At 44.3% G+C, this 23,702-nt stretch overlaps 1 protein-coding gene across 1 annotated transcript in view; it reads right to left on the bottom strand.

The window, feature by feature from the left end:
* The window catches only part of NKX3-2 (NK3 homeobox 2), a 126,437-nt gene that overhangs the window by 47,528 nt on the left and 55,207 nt on the right, over positions 1-23,702 (bottom strand). The window lies entirely within an intron of this gene.

Below are 23,702 nucleotides of genomic sequence, written 5' to 3'. Positions count from 1 at the left end.
AGCTCAGGGTGAAAGTTTACTTTGGGTACACCCCATATTTAAAATAGGGTCAATGACCCTATAGGGGCATGTCTGTACAAATGGTGTAATGGTTAATGGTTAACATTACTGCCCCCACAGCACTGAGGTCCTGGGTTCGATTCCCACCATGGCACTAACTGTGTGAAGTTTGTATATTCTCCCCATGCTTGCGTGGGTTTCCTCCGGTACTCCGGTTTCCCCCACAATACAAAAATTTACTGGTAGGTTAATTGGCTTCCCACAAAAATTAACCCTGGTGTGGGTGTGTTGTGAGGAATATAGATTGTAAGCTCCCATGGAGCAGGGACTGATGTGAATGGCAACATTTCCTCTGTAAAGTGCTGTGGAATATGTGTGCACTATATAAATAACTGGCATCATTGGTAAGATACAGGGAAGATACGTGGCCACAGAATAGTATCAATTCACATTACACCGCACAGTAGTGTCCACTGTCCTTTATTCACATTACACCACACAGTAGTACCTTTTATCCGCATGCCACACAGTAGAATCCCATATACACGATACACTATGGTAGAGTCCCTTATACACATTACACCATGGTAGAGCCGCTATGGAAGTAGCTGTATTTAACAATTCACTTGTTTAATTCAAATAAATTAAAACCCCTATATATGCCCCAACTGACCTGACCTCATAACCCGCCAGTTCCTCAATTAAAATAAAGCCCCCTTTGAATGAAAATATGCACTAAAATTGCCCCCACAGATCTGATAATCTCTCAATACCTCAATGAAAATAATGCTCCAGACGTGACCACCCCACAGACCTGAAAACCCCCAAAACTCTCAATTAATTAAAATAATGTACCAAAATTGCCCCCCAGATTTGATAATCCCCTAATGTCTCATTGAAAATAATACCCTACAACTGCCATCCCAGACCTGATAATCCTACTATGCTTCAATGAAAATAATGTCCCACAATTGCCTGAGGGGCAGAGAGAGCTGTGCCGCAGCAGTCTGAGGGGCAGATAGAGCTGTGCCGCAGAGAGAGGTGCTGCAGCAGCATCAGGGGCAGAGAGAGGTGCTGCAGCAGCCTAAGGGGCAGAGAAAGTTGCTGCAGCTTCTAATGTAGAGAGAGGTGCAGCAGCAGCAGCAGCTAGTACAGAGTAAGGTGCTGCAGCATCAATAAGAAAGAAAGGTGCTGCAACGTGGGAACTGACAAATAGACGGTTCAGCTTGGCCCCATACCCGTCCCCGCTAATCCCGTTATTTCATAACCCAGCCTTCCCTCCAGGCATGTGTAAAGCCTCGCATACATCTTGGCGCTCGAGTGGTATACTATATGTTAACGATATCACTTCCGATGCTACTTTCCCACAATTCGCGGATATTCGGGAAGGAACAGTAATCCCCTCTTCAGACTTCTTCCGATATCTGCAAATCAGACACTTCCACTCCACCATTTCCACTGCCCTTCTCCACAGACATTTATCCCCCTTCGAATACATTAGCTGGAAACGCACTGATACTAAAGGCCTCATATCAGATATTTACACCTTACTTGATGACCACCCCAACCCACCCCAGGCCCCTCACGAGTCGGCATGGGAAAAGGAACTAGGAGTAACTATAGACAACGAGGACAGGGTAGATATATGGGACAATGCGGCTTCCAGCTCTATCTGTGTGAGAATTAAGGAAAACGTCTATAAATTACTCTACCGTTGGTACTATGTCCCTGCCCGTCTACATACTATGTTCCCCGACACTCCAGATGGATGCTGGAGGGGTTGCACAGACAGTGGCTCGTTTCTACACTTATGGTGGGCATGCCCCAAAATTCATAAAATATGGGGTGAACTCATTACATTGCTATCGCGCTTATTTGACATCTCCATCCCCCCTGACCCCCAATACTTCTTGCTCCCCATGTCTCTTCCTACCCTCAATAGACACCAAAACAAACTATTCCGACATGTGATTTCGGCAATGACATGCCAAATTGCCACAGACTGGAAGAACCCGACCCCCTCACCAATGCCGGTGATAATCTCTCGGATATGGTATGTCCACAAAATGGAATATATGACCGCAGTCATACGTAACACCTCATAACAATTTGACAAAGTATGGTCCCCGTGGCTAAACCTACAACGGGCCTCCTCCCCATTTGTAACCTGACGCGGTACGCCACGGTCCAAGCCACCTCCTGCCCCAGAGGGCCACCCCCCTACCCCCTCTCTACTCCCCCCTCTTCTTTCTCTGATTGGAGGCGTTCAGCCTCATCTGCTTTCCTGTCCCCTTCTACTCGTTCTCTGAGTATTCTTTTCTTCTCATTGCATCTGCTGACTCTCTATGACGGAAGGCCACTCCGTTGCCGAGAGTTCCCCACCGCATATGTCTTAACTTTAACCTCTAAAAATTAGGGGAAAACAAAAACAAAAAAAGGATCAATTTTGCTGTTGTAACACTTTATTGTAACTACGTTTGTTCATTAAACACCCACATTGTCCGGGTGTTCTGTTACCAATGTAATCTTTTTATGATCCACCCAATAAAATGTGTTTAAAAAAAAAAAAAGAAAGAAAGGTGCTGCAGCAGCAGATTGGGCAGAGATAAGTGCTACAGCAGCCGGGGCAGATAGAGGTTCTGCAGAAAGAGGTGTTGTGGCAGCTAGGGCAGAAAGAGCTGCTGCAGCATCTAAAGTAGAGAGATGTGCTGCAGCTTCCATGAAAGATAGAGATGCTGCAGCAGTGGGAGCAGAGAGTGGTTAGCTACAAGCAGACAGTGAGACATATAAAGAGAGCGTCTGTCAGTGTCTCCTGCTGTCGCCTCTGGCCTGCGCTGTTCCACACCTAGTGTCCGAGTCAGTGTGTTCCCCCTCTGCTTCTCCTCTTCCTGCTCTGCGGGAAGGGGTGGTGGTGGGCAGCAGCGTTCCCTCTAACTTTTTCAGCGCCCGGAGCTCGTGCTCCACCAGAGCTACCCTCGCTACACCCATGCTTAGAAGCAGGTAAACAATGTAACAAAGCAATGAGGAAGGCTAGTCAGATGCTTGGTTGAATAGGGAGAGGAATCAGCAGCAGAAAGAAGGAAGTAATAATGCCACTGTATAGTTCAATAGTACGGCCTCATCTAGAATACTGTGTCCAGTTCTGGAGGCCATGTCTTCAGAAGGATATAAATACATTAGAGACTGTATAAAGAAGGGCAACTACAATAGTGCATGGCCTACATCACAAAACTATAAAAAAATCTCAATATGTATAGTTTGGAGCAGAGAATGGAAAGGGGGACCATATAGAAACGTTCAAATATATCAAGGGTTTTTAACAAGGTCCAGGAGGGAAAGATTCTTTGAATGAAGGAAGTATTAGAACACGAGTTTGGGGGGTGGGGATCAGGAGGGTCAGGGAAAATATGAGGAAAAATTACTTCACAGAAAGGGTAGTGGACAAGTGGAATAGCCTCCCATGAGAGGTGGTAGAGGCTAAGGGGGTAATTCCAAGTTGATCGCAGCAGGAATTTTGTTAGCAGTTGGGAAAAACCATGTGCACTGCAGGGGAGGCAGATATAACATGTGCAGAAAGAGTTAGATTTGGGTGGGTTATTTTGTTTCTGTGCAGGGTAAATACTGGCTGCTTTATTTTTACACTGCAATTTAGATTGCAGATTGAACACACCACACCCAAATCTAACTCTCTCTGCACATGTTATATCTGCCTCCCCTGCAGTGTACATGGTTTTGCCCAACTGCTAAAAAATTTCCTGCTGCAATCAACTTGCAATTACCCCCATGGTTTTGCCCAACTGCTAACAAAATTCCTGCTGCGATCAACTTGGAATTACCCCCTAAGACAGTAGAGCAATTTAAACATGCATGGGATAAACATAAGGATATCCTTACAAAGAAATAAGGATCAAATAAGCTTTGAGGTAACAATACAGATAAAAAAGGGGCAGACTAGATGGGCCAAGTGGTTCTTATTTGCCATCACATTCTATGTTTCTATAATCCCAGGGCTGTATTTAGATTTGGTGCTGCTATAAATTTTGATAGCAAATATATCCCAGATTAGTAAATGTGCACTCACATGTGTGTGCCCCTTATCTACCAGTCCTACTCCATTATTTTACTGGGAAAATGCACAGTTGGTAAAAACCAGGGCACACAAAAATGTTAGGAATATAAAGCAGATAAAATTAGCCTTAAACAGTTACTAAGCTTCATGACCCCTACTCCCACTACAAACAGTGCTGCCCAGTATGTGCCAGTAACAAGGCAAAGTGAGCCAGCTGTGTCACGCAACTAGTTATGGAATTATGGAAATCTATTTAAAGTGCCATTTTTCTTGTCACACTCAAGGAATCACGCCTTGAACAATCACGACACTCCAGGCATTATCAATGTTCACTATTGATTATCACAAAATTACTCAGCAAGGCTTTGGAAATACAGCACATATGGATGTTGTTCACAGACTGTAATTATGCTGACCAAATGAAAATAAATATGACTATTTTCCTTAATAACAAAAATTGATGACGTTTACCATTGTCTTCCTTGTTTACACTGTCATTGTGTGGGTCTTGTACATAGAATACACATAATAAAACATTTATAATAATAATAATAATAATCATAAAATTCAGCTTAAAGGAATGGGCCTAATTCAGAGTTGATCGCAGCAGCAAATTTGTTAGCAGTTGGGCAAAACCATGTGCACTGCAGGTGGGGCAGATATAACATGTGCAGAGAGTTCGATTTGGGTGGGGTGTGTTCAAATTGAAATCTAAATTGCAGTGTAGAAATAAAACAGCCAGCATTTACCCTGCACAGAAACAATATAACCCACCCAAATCTAACTCTCTCTGCACATGTTATATCTGTCCCCCCTTGCTAACAAATTTGCTGCTACGATCAGATCTGCATTACCCCCAATGTAGGAGTACTTAGAAGTAATAGGCTGCAGTAAGAATCATTTAGGAGAAATGTTCTGTGTTAATAGGAAAAACTGTCCAAGTTGTGGCTTTTTAAACAAGAAGAATTTTTCTCAGTAATAAAACAAACACATTTCAGAGCTGGAAGAGACCTTGAATTTTTCAAATTGCTAACGAGTAACAGAGAGGTTTTAGTATTGCAGGATATGGCGCATCACAAAGACTGAAACCTACAGTAATCATTTATAATACATTTTTGACTAGTACTGATATGTTAATTCTGGCAAGATCAAGCAAATAGCATTTTAGGTATGTAACAGCCAAGACATTAAATACAAAATATTTTTCAAATATAAATATAGATGTATGTGACATAACGATACGTTTATCAGAACTACCAAAAATTAAAATGATTGGCCTCAGATCTCTTTAACTCCACATTAACTTCATGTGCCCACTATCAAATCCCCCCCCCCCCCCCCCAAAAAAAAAAAACACTGTGCCAATTTCTTTTTACGTCATATTTAATTATTTTCTATTAATACTTTTGTTATTTTGGTTAAATGACTGAACATCATAGATCTATAGCGGAGGCACTCAGCACCCAGCACCATAGGCATTCCGTGGTATTCTCTTCCGATGCTCGTAATCATGGTCAGTGACCGATATAAAATGTTTAACTGACCTGTTAGTCACACGGCAACTTACAGGGGGTAATTCAAATCTGATCGCTGATGTGCATTTTGCGCACAGCAGGCAAGCAGGTCCAAACTGCGCATCGCCGGTCAGCGATGGGATGGTGCGAAGGATCCATTCACACGGGCGTACGCAAGGTGATTGACAGGAAGAGGCCATTTGTGGGTGGCAACTGACCGTTTACTGCGAGTGTCCGGAAAAACGCAGGCATGTCCAAGCGTTTTGAGGGAGGGTGTGTGACATCAGCTCCTTCCCCGATCAGCAGGATTCAGTCGCACTGGAGGAGTAAGTCCCGGGCTGCGCAGAGACTGCACAAACTGCATTTTAGCAGCTCTGTTAACACATAGGAACGCACACCTGCACAGCGAATATACACTCCCCCTGTAGGCGGCGACTATCTGCAGGACAGCAAAAAGCGCAGCCCAGCGATCAGATCTGAATTACCCCCACAGCCAGGTAAGGGCGACCTTCTGGATCTAAGATTATTATCTGAAGAAGCAGACACATGACAGACATCTGTTTCTGAATTTTGGTGATGTTTTCATTCTGATTCTCTTTCTAATGGGAAGATGTATCAAACCTTGGAGAGAGCTAAAGTGGAGAAAGCTAAAGCACCTACCAATCAGCTTCTGTCATAATTCAAACTCTGCCTTTAAAATGAAAGTTAGAAGCGGATTGGTTGGTACTTTAACTCTACCAATCTCTCTCCAAGGTTTGAGACATCTCTTCCAGAAAGGATTACTAATAACTGAGCATGTGTAGCTCAACTTAGGAGGCCCTTGTAGCTTGACCTTGAAATGTGGCAAAACAGGAGGTAAGCAGTTCGGAATTTAGGAAATCCAAACCCGCCTAAACTTAGGGCTGGCTCAGATCTTCCTGCTGGGCTCAGATTGAAAATTGAGGTAAAACACAGAGATCCCGAATTCGGATCTCTGTATTGGTTTGGAAAGCTTCCTCTGTCGGACCCAATCAGCGACTGCTACCATGGTAACAGGCCATTGGTTAGCTGAGAATGGCTATCTCTGAGTCAAACAGCGGCCTGTTACCATGGTAGCAGCTGTTAATTGGATTTGGCAGACAGAAGCTGAGTGCTGTCACTTCCCCCACCTGCTTGCCCCGATATCTATGCCAGGCTGCTCTCCAGGGGAGAAGGAAGTAAGCACCAAACAGGATGTGCTTCTGCCTGAGGAGATCCTGCCAGTGCCTGAGATGAATGAGCAGGGGGTGGGCTGACAGGAGAAGCTGGGGATCCTGGCATTATAGGGTTCTGTCTCCCCCACCCTGAGCTCACCTTCCCCATCCTGTGCCCTCTGAGCATTCCGTCTTACCTTGTGTCTCCCTGAGCTCCCCTGCCCCATCTTGTGCCCTTTGAGCATCCCCTATAACCTGTGCTCCCATGAGTGTTCCCCCCTTCCACTGTGCCCCCTTGAGTTTTCGTCCCAACCCTGTGCTCTCTGGAGCATCCCCCCAACCCTGTGCCACCTCGATTATCCTCACAACCCTGCCCCCTGACTTTCCCCCTCCACCTTGAGCTCCCATCCCTGCCCCTCCAACCTTGTATCCTCATGAGTGCCCCCTTCCCCCATATAGAGCCCCTGGTGTCAGAGATTCCCTTTATGCCCATCTGATTGCTATGTGCTGTGATCAGTCAAGAGTGGTGAACCTTGGTAAAGGCTCCGATCAACTGATTAATTTTTTTATTTTTTTATTTTTGTATCCTGATGAAGAAGCGTGATTAAAAGCTTTGAAACTTTGAATACTTACCTGCGCCTGAGAGTGTCTACGCCGGGTGCCACCTAGATGCTGCTCTTCTAACTGGATTCCCACGGTGGTATCCTAAGGAGAGGTATCGGACCAGGTAGTCTGTATTGGGAGTGCTGCTTCACCATGCAAAGTATATATATATATATATATATTGTCGAAGTCAGAAAAATGTCTCTATGCACGTTGCCATATTTGCACCGCACACTGGTCCGTGCTGCGCATGCGTGCGCTCTCCCGTGGAGGCGCATACCCGCAATAGCGTGCACTCGCAGGCGCGGTATGCGTATTTACGGTAGAGTTTACGTAGTCGTAGCGTGCGACCCATTCGTTACAACTGTTCACAATTAATGTAGTTTATAGATCATGGTCCCTTTGATAGATTCTGAAAGTTTGGTTAAAATAGAATGTCCCTGAGCTGAGGAGTCCCTCTTTGCATCGTACGAAGGGTCTAACAGGAATCATACAGCAGTGTTTGGTACCCATCGGAAGAGTATTTAATTAGCAATATTCCGGTGTTGGTTTGGAGCGTATTAATTGCTCGTGCGAATAGTTATGGACATAAGAAGTTATGTCCATTTATTTATTAGTATTTGTTCTTACTTAGTCATGCATCTGAACAGTTGGAGACAGGCATCAGTAGGTCTCAAATGTCTCTTTGACCTCAGAGATCCCCCAAACAATAGTTTGCATGTTAAGAGGGCCTCATATCTACACATGCATAAGGTAAACACAGGAATAGTAATTGAAGATCAATTGTACTCCAAATCAGTATCTTTCCCGCAGACGGAGTACAATAGCCTTTAATTACACTGAGCTTTTGAGACTCAATAAGGAGGGCCAACACCTGTGTTTACAAATGGGGCTGGATTTGTATACAGGAGAATGAGGGCTGAGATGTCATTGTCTCAACTGAAAGTGGACATCATGAATATAGAACAAAACCCAGACAGGATTCTGTTTTGTATTCGCCAAACAATAGCTTCTCACTAGACAGGAATGTGTTGGTCATCACCCATTGTGTTACATAACCAAGGCCACTGATGCAGCTGGCTCACATGCTGGGAGGGACACACACTTCCTGTGGTTGACACACCCCCACAGCTGGAATGCAGGTATGATATACCCACTGGAGATCACAGGGCTGACTGACACTCAGAACTAAGCTAGCATCAAGCAGCATGGCGGCTACATCCCCAGGACAGAATTCCTTCCCAAAGGCTAAGTATAGAATCACATGGCTATAGAAGGAAATATAGACATATTGCTTTCTGGTTTAAATAGGATATTGTAACTTGGCTGTGATGATTGTTGGGTGTTAGTGTTGGTGCCCTGTGGAATCTGTGATGGTAGCTGGGATCTTGTTAATCATAAATACCACCATGCAGTACTTTTGAATATGTGCTGGTAGCAATGGCAGGCTGATACTTGTGAGTACCTGGTGGTCTGGTCTTGTGATAACTCATATGCTCTGGTTATAGAGATACTGTGTTTGCTTGAAATTGTGAAAGGTGATTTAGATTGTTTGGAATTGTAAAATCAGAACATATGCATTGTTTTGAGGCCTGGACATTTTGGAATAAAATGGAGTCTAGCTTCTGCCCCATGCGGCATTGTAGGGACGATTGTGTAGCTGGGTGTTGTGTATATAGGGACAGGCAGCATGGGTAAGCTCAAGTACTTTCTAAACAAAGATTCTCAGCATTGATTAACTGCGCAGCGATTGTTCCTCACATGTGTAAGCTTCGCTGCAACCATATTGTCTTTTAATGTTATTGTGAGCCAATCTCTCTCAAATCTCTCTCTCTCTCTTGTCTTCTCATCTTCTCTTATTTCTCCTTAAACTTAACTGTATTGTATTGTAGTGTGTTTCCTGTATAGTTATCTGGTTAGGTGGTTTATGTTATACTGTAGTGTATCATTTGTACTGTGATTCCTTTTTGCAAGTATATTAGTTATAATACATAGTTAATAGGCTTTGGAACCTAAACCAGTATCTGTGTATTTTCTATAGTGTTAAGTGTTCACTTGAGCGTCGGTGACGCTCAAGCAGCTTTGTAGTTAGTCAGGTTACACAAGGTTGCACTTACACCCTGTACTCACATTAAGGTATTCAGTGTATTTCATTGGTATAAGGTTTTAACATAAAGGTATAGTGTTGTGAGCGTCTGCATCGCTGGTGACCTCCTCGTGGTCTCGAGCGTAGGCTACGCTACAGCGAATCATTCCCCTAGACATAACCAATAACGTGTCCTGTGATCACTGGGCCGTGAGCGAACGTGACGCTTGAGCGTCTCGCCTACGGCTTAGCGATCGTTACGCAGATAGCGTACCCATACGGTATTTCTTAAGCAAACAGCGTACAGTGTTCTTAGCTTCATAAAGGGTTGTTTATACGACAAAAGTATTTAGTATTGTCAATTGGGAACTCGTCCTATACTTCTCACATCTGCACTAGGTAGATCAGCAGACATTATCCCCCAGCAAAGGGTGGGAGATTGTCTCATAGTGCTGGCGGGATAAGCGTCTGCTGCGCTTAGATAAAGAGTGCTGAAGGAACCCGGTAACCGGAAGTAAGAACAAAACGCTTGTGTCCTTTTAAAACTGTTTATTTTTCTTTTGTCTTGCGTACGCACGCATATATCTGCATTTCTGTTTCATTTTCGTATATCACTATTCCTGTTTGCCAATTTTATAGTTGATAGAAAGTGCTAAAAAGAGATTTGCTGTTATTTCATAGTAGAGGTAATAGTTAAAGTATAGAACAAACACACGGTTTGTCTGAGATACAAGGCAGTCAGTGTGGATTGCGGTAGATGATCAGGGATCATTTACATTGATAAAAATATATTGTGTTACGGTGGATCTTTGCATTGCGTACACGTGTCGCTAACAAAGACTAGCGTACGCAATCCAAAGGCAGACGCACGCAGCGTTCATTACGCAACGTAGCGTCCGGTTACGCCCACGTAGCTCAAGTTGTGATAAAGTGAAGTAACGCAAAGGCGATAAGTAACGCACAGCGGTAGATAACGCGACGCGGAAAATAACGCAAGTCTATTTTTGGAGAATCTGAAATTTAGTTTAACAGATCCTGCTCCTAATTGGTAACACTGTTTGGCCTAAAGACAATTTCTGCGCAGAAATAGATATAGAAACAAAAGTGTACATGTGTTGAGTGAGTGTGTTTTGTATACAAAAGTTTATATAACTGTAAGGTGGAACCAAAAGGAAAGCCGGGTACTCGTCAAGGGACATACGTGTAAGTGACATATACGGTGGCTAGGGAGGCATCCCTGGTTAAATAATATTTGAGCATTAGAGTATAGCGGACCATAAGGTAACAAGACCAGGAGGTCATAAGGTAACAGACCAGGAGGTCATAAGGTAACAGACCAGGAGGTCATAAGGTAACAGGTAAAATAGACAAAGAGGTCCGCTATAAAAGTCCAGTGGCACAACGCCTGGGGTGTTGGTGCAGAACCCATATAGGCCATACAAGCTCTTGCTGAAGGAATCGCGGCCGGAAACATCGATTCCATTGATCTTTCAGTACATGACAAGTAGTGCTCGTGTACTGAACGATTGGACCGCACGTAATTGTGTGCAGTAGTTAGTAATCTGACCTAATACCATTAGAGTAAAGTGGTCACAAACGCTATTTGTACATTCTGACGTGATTTGTGTAATTTTTTATTTTTGGAAGGGAAGTTCGCTGGTCACTCAGGAACTATCCAACAACCGATACTTGCTGGGGAACGCGCCCCAGTAAATAAAGGTTCACAGGGGCCCTGGGTTGGGTACAGCAGCTCTGGTTACAGTGATTGCAGCACAGGCCAACGTGGGCGAGAAGTAAGTGGGGTACTTGATAAACCACCACCGCCGGCCTGCCCAAGGACATCTTGGTTTGTTTGTAAGGGTTCGCTGAAAACCTTGAGATAAAGATCCAAGGAGGAATAAGCAACGCCTGCAGATTATGGGGGCCATTTGTTCAGGTAGGGGGCGATCAACCTCGGTTCGGGTTGATTCAGAGAACCGACCAGTTGGGTCGGCACGATATGTAATGTGTGAAAAATACGGTAGTCACACAGAGGTTTTATGTGATGAATGGGAGAGAATGACTGTACAAGACAGGGACAAATTCCCAAGAATAGGTAGCTTCAGTCCAGTAGTGTTACAAAATTTAAGGAGGAGGATAAGTCTCATTGAACCAACGAAGAGACAAAATAAACATTATGAATATTTACAGTTATGGCAACAGGAAAGTGAATTACAAAAAGAGTCTATTGACTTTTCTGACTCTTATCTTGAGAGGAGAGACAGTGGCATCAGGAGAGGGGTTGATTGCGGAGAGAAAGACACAAGGGTGAACAATAAAAACGCTCTTAGCAACTGTAATATAGATTATAAGAATAAGTGTAATAAATGTAACAATGATTATTGTAATACTGTTGAATGTACAACTATTAACCTGTGCAAGCTGCACCCCATGTCAAACCTCCCTCAGGAATACAAACAAGAAAGTGAGCCCAGAACGATGTCGGCACCTCTTCCAGAAGCCATCCTACAAGACATCCAGGTGGACACGACCAAATTGGTAAAGGCAATAATCAAACCCCCTAACGGAGGGTCAGGTGAGGTCGTGTCCACAGGTACGTACAATGTTTTATATCACGCACAAACAAATGTACCCCATATTATAAGACCAAAACAAGGTGATGTAATTGAGTTTAGTCCTGTCAGGGTGATCACAGTCCCCAATGGGAAGACTGACGATCAGGGAACCATTCCCGTCAAGGACAGTGCAATGCGCCATCCCTGGTCCCGGACAGAATTGAGATCAATCATGTCTGATTACCCAGATCCTAGGAAAGATCTAACTGTATGATCAAAGATTCACAGAAGGTATATCAACTCCCTAGACAACGACATAATCATGGTATCCAAGGAATCAGGTAGGTACAGGGAAAGCGGTTGATGGTGATGAGCATCCAAGCGTTTGAGGAGGCATCAAATCAACCAAAACCCCAGGCCATTGGCACATGGAGGAACTTAAGGATTTGTGATCTGTGCAAAAGAGAAGGGCATTGTGCTAGCAACTGTAATAACCCACATAAAGTTAGACCCCCTAGACCAAGAAATGAGCAAAATTACAATACACACCATTATAATCAAGGATCACATAGGCAGGAAAGGTGATTATTAGGAATGGAGGCAAGCCTGAAGTAACGGTTAATGAAGTGGGAGGTCATTCACTAAAGACACAGGAATGACCAGGTGAAAAGTTGTAAATGTATTTGTGAAAAATGTTTTTCTCTCCCTCTCTCTATCCCCATCTCTGACTAGTAGTGGTAAGAATTCACACATTGCATACCCACTTGGTCCTTGCAGAAGTCTACCAAACCCCAGCATGACCTCCGCCACAATGTATTTCTGGCCAGATACAGACAGTGGAGTAATGCAGGTGCTGGTGGGGAGGGACTGCTCAAGGAGACCAGTAGACACATAGATATGACAGCCTAATAAGTCTGACAATGTTTTTCTAATGCTAACAATGTTTTCTTACAATGTTTAAAAATGCTTTGTTTCTCTTTTCTTATTGATGGTTATTGTCGAGTTATGTAATGTATATATGCACATGAATTGTTCTCTATCTCTTTTGTTTTTTTTTATTTTCTCTCTCTTCTCACTCATGTTTCCATGGTTTAAAGATGCTATGTCACCCCTCAGTTGGACCAATGGTAATGCCAGATTTTTGCTCCTTACAGAAAGATCGTCGGTTAGGAAGGAATATTGCACCACCAGAATGATCGTTTTTGAAGACTGAGAGACAACACCTTTGAGAGGACAGCAGAACAAGAAGAACAACAAGACGAGAGAACTTATTATCGTAACGAGTTCTCTCCCCCTCAAACTGATTTTCTTATACCCCATTTACAAATTTCTTCTTTTCTCCTCCTGTAAGATGGACTTGCCCCAAGAGACTGTGATATGGATTTTTCCCGTTAACTATGATGTTGACCAGAGCAGTCTGTTTCGGTGAGAGTACCAGTGAGGTCGAGAAAGGATCCAGAAAGGTCCTGATGACTGAGACGGAGGTGTAAATTTCCAATAGCAACCCAATCACCAAGCAAAGGCGAGTACCGGGCACGATCTAACAACCATGTTATTTGTAAACAACTGTGAAGGAATGTTAGTTCAAAAAGAAAGTTGTATCTGTAGGCTCTGTAACAAAGAAATGCCAATCCAGTTTTAATATCCATATGGACCGGCATCCATTGAGTGACTATCACTCTCTAGTGGGTAACGTGTTAAACCAAACAGATTGTTGGGTATGCTCTCAAGTACCTCAGGGTCACAGCAAATCAGGGCTAGTACCATTTCCTTTAACGTTAGGGGAGGTACTTGAGCTAAGTGGTGGGAGACCGGTGGACCGGAGGTTTAATATCTCCAGCCCTCCTAGTTTGAAGCTCCACCAATACCATGTGGATAGGTCCCTCATATGTTTTAACATCTCCAATCCCAGAAAACCGGGAAATTGGGAAGTGTCATGGAGCAACCTTACCATGACCTTTTCACACAGAGCAGATAGAATGCCTACAGATACAGAGCTGGTACGCCACATAGCCAGTAGAGGAAAATCTTTCCGGTATCGATATACCTTAGGAAATAGGATTACTAGAGTTGGAGAGGTATCACCAGGATACTGTGCACATATCATACAAACTGATACGTGCATTAGGCAGATGGAAGAATTAGGGTCAGGAGATTTCACCTGGAAGGTTTGTAACATGGTCATGTCCTTCTCCGTCCCATATGTTCTCCCCGATGATGCATATTTCATATGCGGGAGAAAGGCGTACAAGTGGCTTGCCCCAAACTCTGAAGGATTGTGTTATATTGGAAAAGTATTGCCTGAAGTGATGACTGTTACACATGACAAAATGAAGGACATACACCGTGGTGCCCAAGCTCCTTATACTCACACTCATTACGAGCACCGAGTTAAAAGACAACTGTCAGAAAGGTTAGAGCATCCGGCCTCCGATCTTATCCATGAATCCACCGGGATTCAGGTTCTGGTAGCGTTAGATTTCACTCGTACCGCTCGAGGAGTGATGAATTATAGATACATTTCCGCACTCGCCAATTTGTTAGATAATATCACTGAAATGTATGATGACACGTTTAGATACACTGGAAGAGAACTTCAAGCTTACAAAACAGAACTAGTTCAGCATAGGATGGTTCTTAATTATCTTACAGCAGTAACAGGCGGATATTGTGTTACATTGGCAACACAGTACGGCATAAAGTGTTGCACGTATATCACAAATAGCACCGAGGATCCGGTAGAGGTCATAGACCAAAAGATGGACGATATTCTCCAATTGAAGTGGGAATTTCGTCGAAAACACAATCTCACCCTTGCTGCTGTAGGTAATGAGCTGACTGGTTGGGTGTCATGGTTGAACCCGCGAAATTGGTTCTCCGGTTTAGGAGACTGGGCTCAAGGAGTCATAATGGATGTTGGAAAGTTTCTACTATGTATCTTGGGTGTCGTTATATCGATTGGATTGATATTTAGATGCGGGCAGGCTTTAATGAGGTGCAAACAAAGTACAAAAGTGATGAGCTTGAGGAGTGAGGAAACTGTAATTAACCTGGATTTGATTTATGACCCAATGATAGAAACCAGAATGTGATGAAAATGCGATTATACGGTCCGTTTCTTTCACCTGTTTTTCTGCTTTTCTCCAAGATACAAAGACCCCTTGGACGAGGAAGTTGACGAGACGGTATACAGACAAGACAACAGACAAGCACCAAAGATGAAGTTTTGACAACCTATGATATGGACACTTGATGAACTTTGCCATGGATCCCCAGTTTCCCTAGTACTTTTAAACTCACGCTAGCCCAACATTTTTTGTAAATCTGATGGCTCAGACAAAGCTATTTGCTCATGCCTAAGGAGCAATACAGCGCAAAGAAGACGACTCTCAACAGATACCGAACACAACCTCAACGACAGATGTACATTTCCCTGACATAGAATATCATTGCATTCTCCATAAGTGTTCTTTATCTTCATCTCTACAACCCTCAGGTAATAACACACATAGACGATAGGGAATACAGGCACAGATATCAGCAACCACATACCTCCCCCATTCATGTATCATCAACTAAAATGTGCATCCCCATTTTGTTACAACTAAAAGCCAAAATGAGCTCGGTAGAGTTTGACAGCCCATCCACAGACCCTTGATACGGGATAAGAAGGAATTCAAATGTATACTTCGCAATACCTCGAAGCTTGATTTACCACACGTACGGCACGATGATACATGACCCTCCAAACATGGACTCATACACACATGCTTCTACTCTCTCACTAGGTCATACCCTTTTCACACCTACTCCTCTCTTCTTCCTTACCCCACCATGGAAATCAATTAACCCCTGACTTACATTTTTCTCCTTAAACGTTTTGTGGCAGTTATTATTGACTGCCAAAGGGTGGACTGTCGAAGTCAGAAAAATGTCTCTATGCACGTTGCCATATTTGCACCGCACACTGGTCCGTGCTGCGCATGCGTGCGCTCTCCCGTGGAGGCGCATACCCGCAATAGCGTGCACTCGCAGGCGCGGTATGCGTATTTACGGTAGAGTTTACGTAGTCGTAGCGTGCGACCCATTCGTTACAACTGTTCACAATTAATGTAGTTTATAGATCATGGTCCCTTTGATAGATTCTGAAAGTTTGGTTAAAATAGAATGTCCCTGAGCTGAGGAGTCCCTCTTTGCATCGTACGAAGGGTCTAACAGGAATCATACAGCAGTGTTTGGTACCCATCGGAAGAGTATTTAATTAGCAATATTCCGGTGTTGGTTTGGAGCGTATTAATTGCTCGTGCGAATAGTTATGGACATAAGAAGTTATGTCCATTTATTTATTAGTATTTGTTCTTACTTAGTCATGCATCTGAACAGTTGGAGACAGGCATCAGTAGGTCTCAAATGTCTCTTTGACCTCAGAGATCCCCCAAACAATAGTTTGCATGTTAAGAGGGCCTCATATCTACACATGCATAAGGTAAACACAGGAATAGTAATTGAAGATCAATTGTACTCCAAATCAGTATCTTTCCCGCAGACGGAGTACAATAGCCTTTAATTACACTGAGCTTTTGAGACTCAATAAGGAGGGCCAACACCTGTGTTTACAAATGGGGCTGGATTTGTATACAGGAGAATGAGGGCTGAGATGTCATTGTCTCAACTGAAAGTGGACATCATGAATATAGAACAAAACCCAGACAGGATTCTGTTTTGTATTCGCCAAACAATAGCTTCTCACTAGACAGGAATGTGTTGGTCATCACCCATTGTGTTACATAACCAAGGCCACTGATGCAGCTGGCTCACATGCTGGGAGGGACACACACTTCCTGTGGTTGACACACCCCCACAGCTGGAATGCAGGTATGATATACCCACTGGAGATCACAGGGCTGACTGACACTCAGAACTAAGCTAGCATCAAGCAGCATGGCGGCTACATCCCCAGGACAGAATTCCTTCCCAAAGGCTAAGTATAGAATCACATGGCTATAGAAGGAAATATAGACATATTGCTTTCTGGTTTAAATAGGATATTGTAACTTGGCTGTGATGATTGTTGGGTGTTAGTGTTGGTGCCCTGTGGAATCTGTGATGGTAGCTGGGATCTTGTTAATCATAAATACCACCATGCAGTACTTTTGAATATGTGCTGGTAGCAATGGCAGGCTGATACTTGTGAGTACCTGGTGGTCTGGTCTTGTGATAACTCATATGCTCTGGTTATAGAGATACTGTGTTTGCTTGAAATTGTGAAAGGTGATTTAGATTGTTTGGAATTGTAAAATCAGAACATATGCATTGTTTTGAGGCCTGGACATTTTGGAATAAAATGGAGTCTAGCTTCTGCCCCATGCGGCATTGTAGGGACGATTGTGTAGCTGGGTGTTGTGTATATAGGGACAGGCAGCATGGGTAAGCTCAAGTACTTTCTAAACAAAGATTCTCAGCATTGATTAACTGCGCAGCGATTGTTCCTCACATGTGTAAGCTTCGCTGCAACCATATTGTCTTTTAATGTTATTGTGAGCCAATCTCTCTCAAATCTCTCTCTCTCTCTTGTCTTCTCATCTTCTCTTATTTCTCCTTAAACTTAACTGTATTGTATTGTAGTGTGTTTCCTGTATAGTTATCTGGTTAGGTGGTTTATGTTATACTGTAGTGTATCATTTGTACTGTGATTCCTTTTTGCAAGTATATTAGTTATAATACATAGTTAATAGGCTTTGGAACCTAAACCAGTATCTGTGTATTTTCTATAGTGTTAAGTGTTCACTTGAGCGTCGGTGACGCTCAAGCAGCTTTGTAGTTAGTCAGGTTACACAAGGTTGCACTTACACCCTGTACTCACATTAAGGTATTCAGTGTATTTCATTGGTATAAGGTTTTAACATAAAGGTATAGTGTTGTGAGCGTCTGCATCGCTGGTGACCTCCTCGTGGTCTCGAGCGTAGGCTACGCTACAGCGAATCATTCCCCTAGACATAACCAATAACGTGTCCTGTGATCACTGGGCCGTGAGCGAACGTGACGCTTGAGCGTCTCGCCTACGGCTTAGCGATCGTTACGCAGATAGCGTACCCATACGGTATTTCTTAAGCAAACAGCGTACAGTGTTCTTAGCTTCATAAAGGGTTGTTTATACGACAAAAGTATTTAGTATTGTCAATATATATATATATTGAGTATCCCTTATTCAAAATTCAAGATCACACATTTTTTGGTTCCCCTACCGAGGATATATGTATAATTTTTTTTGCAATTTCTATTCAAAATTTTTTTTTGGTTCTACATAAATATATATCAAAAGCTGTTCACCTGTTTCTCCTCTATAATCAGTAACATAGTCATTAACTAATCTGTCAAGCTGAGCTAAAACCGGCACCTTTTGGACATGTCCTTCTTATTACATTTTCTTTTGCTTTTATCACTTTTCTTTATATACCAGAGGGCTCATGGAACCATATTTACTGAGATCAAACCTTGAGCTTAGCAGCAGATCTATGAATAAATGCAATAAACATTTAACAACGGTACAAAGAGTCTGTCATGTATGTTCTACACGAATACGAACGTTACTTTAGAAAGTTAAACAAATATTGCCATGTTTGGTCAGCGGCTGGGGAGACTTGCCTCTCGCAGGTGTTTGGGAATCAGATATTAGCAGTAGTCAGAGGGCCACCAGCTAACTCTTCCTGCAGTTTTATTTATTTTTTGTCAGACGTTCCAGGTCAACAGTAACATAAATGTTGACCCCATGTTTCCAGTAGCAAGACCACCTTCACTTAGTTGAGAGTTGTAGGAATAACATGCTACTCATTACATTCCAAAAGAAAAAGAATGACTGATTGCGCTATAATATCAGGTGCGTATATGAATGAAACCACATCTGCGATGTACAACCTTCTGGTTTTTAATTCAAAAATCCCTTATATAAAAACACAATAATAGAGATGAGCGCCGGAAATTTTTCGGGTTTTGTGTTTTGGTTTTGGGTTCGGTTCCGCGGCCGTGTTTTGGGTTCGACCGCGTTTTGGCAAAACCTCACCGAATTTTTTTTGTCGGATTCGGGTGTGTTTTGGATTCGGGTGTTTTTTTAAAAAAACACTAAAAAACAGCTTAAATCATAGAATTTGGGGGTCATTTTGATCCCATATTATTATTAACCTCAAAAACCATAATTTCCACTCATTTTCAGTCTATTCTGAATACCTCACACCTCACAATATTATTTTTAGTCCTAAAATTTGCACCAAGGTCGCTGGATGACTAAGCTAAGCGACACTAGTGGCCGACACAAACACCTGGCCCATCTAGGAGTGGCACTGCAGTGTCACGCAGGATGTCCCTTCCAAAAAACCCTCCCCAATCAGCACATGACGCAAAGAAAAAAAGAGGCGCAATGAGGTAGCTGACTGTGTGAGTAAGATAAGCGACCCTAGTGGCCGACACAAACACCGGGCCCATTTAGGAGTGGCACTGCAGTGTCACGCAGGATGTCCCTTCCAAAAAACCCTCCCCAATCAGCACATGACGCAAAGAAAAAAAGAGGCGCAATGAGGTAGCTGACTGTGTGAGTAAGATTAGCGACCCTAGTGGCCGACACAAACACCGGGCCCATTTAGGAGTGGCACTGCAGTGTCACGCAGGATGTCCCTTCCAAAAAACCCTCCCCAATCAGCACATGACGCAAAGAAAACAAGAGGCGCAATGAGGTAGCTGACTGTGTGAGTAAGATAAGCGACCCTAGTGGCCGACACAAACACCGGGCCCATTTAGGAGTGGCACTGCAGTGTCACGCAGGATGTCCCTTCCAAAAAACCCTCCCCAATCAGCACATGACGCAAAGAAAAAAAGAGGCGCAATGAGGTAGCTGACTGTGTGAGTAAGATTAGCGACCCTAGTGGCCGACACAAACACCGGGCCCATTTAGGAGTGGCACTGCAGTGTCACGCAGGATGTCCCTTCCAAAAAACCCTCCCCAATCAGCACATGACGCAAAGAAAAAAAGAGGCGCAATGAGGTAGCTGACTGTGTGAGTAAGATTAGCGACCCTAGTGGCCGACACAAACACCGGGCCCATTTAGGAGTGGCACTGCAGTGTCACGCAGGATGTCCCTTCCAAAAAACCCTCCCCAAACAGCACATGACGCAAAGAAAAATAAAAGAAAAAAGAGGTGCAAGATGGAATTGTCCTTGGGCCCTCCCACCCACCCTTATGTTGTATAAACAAAACAGGACATGCACACTTTAACCAACCCATCATTTCAGTGACAGGGTCTGCCACACGACTGTGACTGATATGACGGGTTGGTTTGGACCCCCCCCCCAAAAAGAAGCAATTAATCTCTCCTTGCACAAACTGGCTCTACAGAGGCAAGATGTCCACCTCATCATCACCCTCCGATATATCACCGTGTACATCCCCCTCCTCACAGATTATCAATTCGTCCCCACTGGAATCCACCATCTCAGCTCCCTGTGTACTTTGTGGAGGCAATTGCTGCTGGTCAATGTCTCCGCGGAGGAATTGATTATAATTCATTTTAATGAACATCATCTTCTCCACATTTTCTGGATGTAACCTCGTACGCCGATTGCTGACAAGGTGAGCGGCGGCACTAAACACTCTTTCGGAGTACACACTTGTGGGAGGGCAACTTAGGTAGAATAAAGCCAGTTTGTGCAATGGCCTCCAAATTGCCTCTTTTTCCTGCCAGTATAAGTATGGACTGTGTGACGTGCCTACTTGGATGCGGTCACTCATATAATCCTCCACCATTCTTTCAATGGTGAGAGAATCATATGCAGTGACAGTAGACGACATGTCCGTAATCGTTGTCAGGTCCTTCAGTCCGGACCAGATGTCAGCATCAGCAGTCGCTCCAGACTGCCCTGCATCACCGCCAGCGGGTGGGCTCGGAATTCTGAGCCTTTTCCTCGCACCCCCAGTTGCGGGAGAATGTGAAGGAGGAGATGTTGACAGGTCGCGTTCCGCTTGACTTGACAATTTTCTCACCAGCAGGTCTTTCAACCCCAGCAGACTTGTGTCTGCCGGAAAGAGAGATCCAAGGTAGGCTTTAAATCTAGGATCGAGCACGGTGGCCAAAATGTAGTGCTCTGATTTCAACAGATTGACCACCCGTGAATCCTTGTTAAGCGAATTAAGGGCTCCATCCACAAGTCCCACTTGCCTAGCGGAATCGCTCCGTGTTAGCTCCTCCTTCAATGTCTCCAGCTTCTGCAAAAGCCTGATGAGGGGAATGACCTGACTCAGGCTGGCAGTGTCTGAACTGACTTCACGTGTGGCAAGTTCAAAGGGCATCAGAACCTTGCACAACGTTGAAATCATTCTCCACTGCGCTTGAGACAGGTGCATTCCACCTCCTATATCGTGCTCAATTGTATAGGCTTGAATGGCCTTTTGCTGCTCCTCCAACCTCTGAAGCATATAGAGGGTTGAATTCCACCTCGTTACCACTTCTTGCTTCAGATGATGGCAGGGCAGGTTCAGTAGTTTTTGGTGGTGCTCCAGTCTTCTGTACGTGGTGCCTGTACGCCGAAAGTGTCCCGCAATTTTTCTGGCCACCGACAGCATCTCTTGCACGCCCCTGTCGTTTTTTAAATAATTCTGCACCACCAAATTCAAGGTATGTGCAAAACATGGGACGTGCTGGAATTTGCCCATATTTAATGCACACACAATATTGCTGGCGTTGTCCGATGCCACAAATCCACAGGAGAGTCCAATTGGGGTAAGCCATTCCGCGATGATCTTCCTCAGTTGCCGTAAGAGGTTTTCAGCTGTGTGCGTATTCTGGAAACCGGTGATACAAAGCGTAGCCTGCCTAGGAAAGAGTTGGCGTTTGCGAGATGCTGCTACTGGTGCCGCCGCTGCTGTTCTTGCGGCGGGAGTCCATACATCTACCCAGTGGGCTGTCACAGTCATATAGTCCTGACCCTGCCCTGCTCCACTTGTCCACATGTCCGTGGTTAAGTGGACATTGGGTACAACTGCATTTTTTAGGACACTGGTGAGTCTTTTTCTGATGTCCGTGTACATTCTCGGTATCGCCTGCCTAGAGAAGTGGAACCTAGATGGTATTTGGTAACGGGGGCACACTGCCTCAATAAATTGTCTAGTTCCCTGTGAACTAACGGCGGATACCGGACGCACGTCTAACACCAACATAGTTGTCAAGGCCTCAGTTATCCGCTTTGCAGCAGGATGACTGCTGTGATATTTCATCTTCCTCGCAAAGGACTGTTGAACAGTCAATTGCTTACTGGAAGTAGTACAAGTGGGCTTACGACTTCCCCTCTGGGATGACCATCGACTCCCAGCAGCAACAACAGCAGCGCCAGCAGCAGTAGGCGTTACACGCAAGGATGCATCGGAGGAATCCCAGGCAGGAGAGGAATCGTCAGAATTGCCAGTGACATGGCCTGCAGGACTATTGGCATTCCTGGGGAAGGAGGAAATTGACACTGAGGGAGTTGGTGGGGTGGTTTGCGTGAGCTTGGTTACAAGAGGAAGGGATTTACTGGTCAGTGGACTGCTTCCGCTGTCACCCAAAGTTTTTGAACTTGTCACTGTCTTATTATGAATGCGCTGCAGGTGACGTATAAGGGAGGATGTTCCGAGGTGGTTAACGTCCTTACCCCTACTTATTACAGCTTGACAAAGGGAACACACGGCTTGACACCTGTTGTCCGCATTTCTGTTGAAATACCTCCACACCGAAGAGCTGATTTTTTTGGTATTTTCACCTGGCATGTCAACGGCCATATTCCTCCCACCGACAACAGGTGTCTCCCCGGGTGCCTGACTTAAACAAACCACCTCACCATCAGAATCCTCCTGGTCAATTTCCTCCCCAGCGCCAGCAACACCCATATCCTCCTCATCCTGGTGTACTTCAACACTGACATCTTCAATCTGACTATCAGGAACTGGACTGCGGGTGCTCCTTCCAGCACTTGCAGGGGGCGTGCAAATGGTGGAAGGCGCATGCTCTTCACGTCCAGTGTTGGGAAGGTCAGGCATCGCAACCGACACAATTGGACTCTCCTTGTGGATTTGGGATTTCGAAGAATGCACAGTTCTTTGCTGTGCTTTTGCCAGCTTGAGTCTTTTCATTTTTCTAGCGAGAGGCTGAGTGCTTTCATCCTCATGTGAAGCTGAACCACTAGCCATGAACATAGGCCAGGGCCTCAGCCGTTCCTTGCCACTCCGTGTGGTAAATGGCATATTGGCAAGTTTACGCTTCTCCTCCGACAATTTTATTTTAGGTTTTGGAGTCCTTTTTTTACTGATATTTGGTGTTTTGGATTTGACATGCTCTGTACTATGACATTGGGCATCGGCCTTGGCAGACGACGTTGCTGGCATTTCATCGTCTCGGCCATGACTAGTGGCAGCAGCTTCAGCACGAGGTGGAAGTGGATCTTGATCTTTCCCTAATTTTGGAACCTCAACATTTTTGTTCTCCATATTTTAATAGGCACAACTAAAAGGCACCTCAGGTAAACAATGGAGATGGATGGATACTAGTATACAATTATGGACGGACTGCCGAGTGCCGACACAGAGGTAGCCACAGCCGTGAACTACCGTACTGTACTGTGTCTGCTGCTAATATAGACTGGTTGATAAAGAGATGTCGTAGTATGTATGTATGAAGAAGAAAG

The sequence above is a fragment of the Pseudophryne corroboree genome, chromosome 1 (genome assembly GCF_028390025.1).
Source record: "Pseudophryne corroboree isolate aPseCor3 chromosome 1, aPseCor3.hap2, whole genome shotgun sequence".
Taxonomy (NCBI): Eukaryota; Metazoa; Chordata; class Amphibia; order Anura; family Myobatrachidae; genus Pseudophryne; species Pseudophryne corroboree.
The sequence above is the reverse complement of the archived record's forward strand: the minus strand, read 5'-3'. Positions and strand labels throughout refer to the sequence as shown.